The following is a 5587-nucleotide window of genomic DNA, read 5'->3' on the forward strand; positions in this document are numbered from 1 at the left end:
TGTGTCACATTAGGGTTAGTCTCTATTGATTATATTTTTCCTTGAGAATGGCTCAATTTTATTATGGTTTTGCATATTTTCTGCTTTATAACACTAAATTATTCTCATATATGTTTCTCTGTATAGAACATGTGGATGCTTTTAGGGTTTTCTTATTATAATGTTTTTCATCCACTTGATCATGTTGTGAATCAGTGTGGTTTTCTTTGTGTGTGTCCTCTTTAGATTACTGGTGGATTGGCTTAACATTTTTGAGATTTTTTTTTTCTCTTCATGTGCTTATGTTGTATCAAGGTTTGAGGGAGACACATCTCAAACAAATGCATGAATACCTGTTTATCATGCTTGTGAACCACAAAAGGATCGAGATTTGTTTATTTTTTTATTTTTTTATTTTATTGACTTTGTAATAATATTACATTAAAAATATATATATATATGAGGTCCCATTGAACCCTACCATCCCCACCCCACTTCTCCCCCCCCCCCCCAGCAACACTCCCTCCCATCATCATGACACAGCCATTGCATTTGGCAAGTACATCTCTGGGCACCCCCACACCCCATGGTCAACGGTTCACAAAAAGTAGCCTTCACTGTAGAGCTAATTTACCTGTACTACTACAGGGTTATCTTTATGGATTCTCTACTGAATATCTGAAAGTTCATGAGGTCTCTTCCCTATGGTTGTTCATTACTCAAATGTCTCTCTAGCATTTTCAAGCTTTGGGAACTCTTCAGCTTTTAACTACTGATTATTTATGAAGTTCCTCCCAAGGTAGAGTTTTGAAGATGTTTCTTTGTTTAACTTCTTCATCTCCAGTACTCTGGTCCACAAATTCCATCTGCTTTAACCTTCCAGAACTCTGAGCTCTGTCTCCTTAAGTCAGCAATGTCTCTATGCTCTGCATACATTTCCTCAGAGGTAGATATTCTCCTTTGCTGGAGAGAGTGTTTTCCAGAGTCTCTATCCCCTGGTTCAGAAAAGCTGATTGTGTAATTTTCAGGAAGTTTGCAAAGATAGGTGTAAAATACAGTCATTGTTATAAGTGAAATAATAGAAAATTACAATTAGATATATGATATTAAAATTCAAGATAATAATTTCTCAGAAATCATCACTTCCTAATTATTTTACTACAGTTTATGATTATCATGCTCTTGAAGTTATTTATGTCTATTATATTTGTACTGCAGAGATATTATATAATGGTGGTCTACTTCCTCTTTCCTCTCAACATTGTGTTCACTGACATTACGTTAGCAGCAAAATTCATCAATTGTTACCAATGAGGACATGATTTATTGACAAACTAATGGCCGCCCAACCTGCCACCTGATTCTGTAAATGCAATTTTATTGGAACACAGCCATGCCCATTCATTTACATAATGTCTATGACTGCTTTTGTGCTACAACAGCAGAGTCGAGTAGTTGTGACAGAGACTATATGACCCACAAAGCCTAAACCATTTAGTATCTGGCCCTTTACAGAAAATGCTTTATGACTCATGAATTATTGTCTTGTGGATTATCTAGATATAGGAAAGAAATGGAAAAGTAGCACAATTAAACTAAAAAGTGTATTGGGTATGTGACTGTCACATTGTGAATAACATAAAAATTTGAGGAAATATTTCTCCAGTATTCAAAAACTATTATCAAATTCAGCAAAAAATTTGCTAATGTAATTGACAAATATACATCCTTGATATATCAGTTTTGTCTTCTTCCTTAATATAAACAAAAATATCCACCAATATTCACATTGGACTACACCTCTTAAGTGCATCTGTAAGTTGGCTCTGGATATAAGAATTTGGAAAATTCAATGAAAAAATCTGTTAGAATCAATGTACTCTATGAAATTTACAATAAAGTGTATTGAATATTTTTCCTTATCAATTTTATTATTGAGAAATAACATATGTAAAAAAAACAGCATCAATTTAAAGTGTACAATTCAATGAGTCTTGACAGATAACACATATTAAAACCATGGCCACAATCAAGATACAGGATATTCCCTTGTGCCCCTCTGCCCTTTTGTTTTCTTCTAGAAATGTAAACATTCTTACTTTTATATTTAGGACTATGATCCATTTGGAGTTAACTTGCGTGAATAGTATAAGATGTGTTGATATTTGTTCTTATTCCATTTGGATGTATGATTCTTCTAGTAGCATTTGTTGAAGAGACTATCTTTTCTCCACCGAATTATCCTGGCAACTTTGTTAAACATAAATTGGTCATCTATGTATGAACCTATTTGTGGACCCTTTTCTGTTCCATTGATCCAAAAGTCTATCCACACTGTCTTGGTTACTGTAACTTTTCAGTAAGTCTTAAAATTAGACAATAATGGGAAACGGACTTTGGCCCAGTGGTTGGGGTGTCCGTCTACCACATGGGAGGTCCGCGGTTCGGGCCCCGGGCCTCCTTGACCCGTGTGGAGCTGGCCCATGCGCAGTGCTGATGCGCGCAAGGAGTGCAGTGCCACACAGGGGTGTCCCCCGCGTGGGGGAGCCCCACGCGCAAGGAGTGCACCCATAAGGAGAGCCGCCCAGCGCGAAGGAGGGAGCAGCCTGTTGAGGAGTGGTGCCGCCCACACTTCCCGTGCCGCTGATGACAACAGAAGCGGACAAAGAAACAAGACGCAGCAAGGAGACACGGAGGGCGGACAGCCGGGGGAGGGGAGGGGAATTAAATGGATAAAAATAAATCTTTAAAAAAAAAAAATTAGACAATAAAAGATGTCCAAAATTTTGTTCTGTTTCAAATTTTTGGCTATTCTAGATTCTTTACCTTTCTATTCAAATTTTCAAACCAGCAAGTCATTTTTTATTTAAAAAAATCTTCTACAAATTTGATTGTGATTGAGATGAATCTTAGGTTATTTGAGGAAGAATTGATATCTTGTCAATATTGAGACTTCCAATCCATGAGTATGGTATATCTCACTGTTTATTTAGGCCTTCTTTAATTTCAATAATTTAAATTGTACAAATATTATGTGTATTGTGAAATTTTTTCTTTTTTTAAAAATTGATTTTGTAAAAATATTACATTAAAAAAAATATGAGGTCCCGTTCGACCCCACCACCCCCACCGCACCCCTCCCCCCCCCCAGCAACACTCACTCCCATCATCATGACACATCCATTGCATTTGGTAAGTACATCTCTGGGTATCTCTGCACCTCATGGTCATTGGTCCACATCATGGCCCACACTCTCCCCCATTCCATCCAATGAGCCCTGGGAGGATTAACAATATCCGGTGATTGCCCCTGAAGCACCATCCAGGACAACTCCAAGTCCCAAAGGCGCCTCCACATCTCATCTCTTCCTGCCATTCCCCATACCCATCAGCCACCATGTCCACTTTTCCCACTCCAATGCCACCTTTTCTCTGAGGTCCTTGGATTGGTTGTATCCATTGCACCTCTATGTCAAGAGGAGACTCAGATTCCACATGGTTACTGGATGCAATCCTCCTGCTTTCAGTTGTAGGCACTCTAGGCTCCATGGTGTGGTGGTTGTCCTTCTTCAACTCCATCTTAGCTGAGTGAGGTGAGTCCAATAAATCAGATTGTAGGAGCTGGAGTCTGTTGAGGCTCAGGGCCTGGTTATCATATTGTCAGTAAAAAGATTCAATCCCCTAAATATATCTGAAACCCCAATACCAACTACAATTCCAGTAAAGTAGCATGATAGTCTTATGAAAAGAGATCCCCTCTGGGTCCAGTTTCACCACACAGAAACACCAGCTCCAAAGAAGGGCCATCTGTCATGGCAATGAACCCTATCTGCCATGACCATAGAACCCGTGGGTCCCTTTAGCCCTCAAAGGAACCAATACCTGGGGATTGTATCTACTTCATCTGTCTCTTAGATTCTGCTCAGTTGTGCATAAGGGCATTCCTTCTGACAGCCTCCAGACTCTTTTTTAGAGACTCGTAGCCATATAAACTCATTTCTCCTTTCCATTTCCCCCTTACATTAGGTCAAACAGCATTTTAAAGTCATGTTATTATATGTAGACAGGGATATTCTGCTAGATCCACATTGAATCTTCAATTCAAGGTCATTTTCCAGTTGCATCATCAGTTGGTACTTGATAGTGATCCCTCAGTGCCAGGGAGGCTCATCCCCGGGTGTCATGTCCCACGCTGGGGGAAGGCATTGCATTTAGATGCTGAGTTAGGCTTCAAGACTGGCCACATTTGAGTAACATAAAGGCTGTCAGAAGGAAATTCCCAGGCACAGTGCTACTCTAGGCCTTGTTCTTAGTGAAATTTATTCTTAAAAGTCTTATGTTTTTGGCACTGTTATAAAAGGAATAATCTAAAAAGTTCATTTTTATTCTAATTAGTTGCCAGTAGTATGCAAAATACAATTGATTTTTGCATATTGACCTTGTATCTTGTGATTTGGTTGAACTAGCTTTTTTAGCTCTGGTAGTTGTTTTATAAATTACTTGGTATTTTCCATATGAACAGTAAAATCATCTGCACACAGAGACATTCTTACTTCTACCTTTCTGATCTTTATGACTTTTTTTTCTTTTTTTTTTTTTTTTTTTTTTTTTTTTTTTTTTTTTTTTTTTTAAAGATTTATTTATTTATTTAATTCCCCCCCCTCCCCTGGTTGTCTGTTCTTGGTGTCTATTTGCTGCGTCTTGTTTCTTTGTCTGCTTCTGTTGTCGTCAGCGGCACGGGAAGTGTGGGCGGCGCCATTCCTGGGCAGGCTGCTCTTTCTTTTCACGCTGGGCGGCTCTCCTCACGGGCGCACTCCTTGCGCGTGGGGCTCCCCCACGCGGGGGACACCCTTGCGTGGCACGGCACTCCTTGCGTGCATCAGCACTGCGCATGGCCAGCTCCACACGGGTCAAGGAGGCCCGGGGTTTGAACCGCGGACCTCCCATATGGTAGACGGACGCCCTAACCACTGGGCCAAAGTCCGTTTCCCTTTTTTTTCTTGACTTATTGCAATCTCTAGGAATGTTAGTGCCTTGTTGCTAATCTTAGTGGGAAGGTGTTTCACTTCTAATTGTGGTGTTCATTGTAGAATTTCATATATGTCTATGGTAGACAGAATAATTACTTCCTAATAATGTCTACATTCCAGTATCAGGTCCTTGTTAACACATCACCTTGCATGGCAAAGAAAAATTAAGGTTTTAGATGGATTGCTAATCAGCTGACCTTAAAACAAGGAGATGATCCTAGATTATCCAGGTGAACCCAAAGTCATCACAAGCATCCTTAAAAGTGAAGAGAGAAGCAGAAGAAACAGTCAGAGGGAGAGGTGATAATGGAAGAAGAGCACAAAAGATGCTATGCTGTTGACTTTGAAGATATAGAAAGGGGCCATGAGACATGGAATCTGGCAGTGTCTAGAAGGTGGAAAAGGTATGGGAATGGATTCTCTTCTGAAGCCCCAAGAAGGAACCAGCACTGCCAACATCTTGCTTTTTTGCTCAATGAGACCTGCATTAGACTTCTGACCTCCAGAACTGTTCACAGGCTGGAAGGCTTGCTCCCTCCTGGGGCTGCAGCGTTTGGGGTTCCTTGGCTATTCTGTCA

At 39.9% G+C, this 5587-nt stretch overlaps 1 pseudogene; it reads right to left on the minus strand.

Moving 5' to 3' along the window:
- Positions 1–266: 266 nt before the first annotated feature.
- On the minus strand, positions 267–364 carry LOC111761109 (small nucleolar RNA U13; annotated as a pseudogene).
- Positions 365–5587: the final 5223 nt, after the last annotated feature.

Source organism: Dasypus novemcinctus, chromosome X (genome assembly GCF_030445035.2).
Source record: "Dasypus novemcinctus isolate mDasNov1 chromosome X, mDasNov1.1.hap2, whole genome shotgun sequence".
Taxonomy (NCBI): domain Eukaryota; kingdom Metazoa; phylum Chordata; class Mammalia; order Cingulata; family Dasypodidae; genus Dasypus; species Dasypus novemcinctus.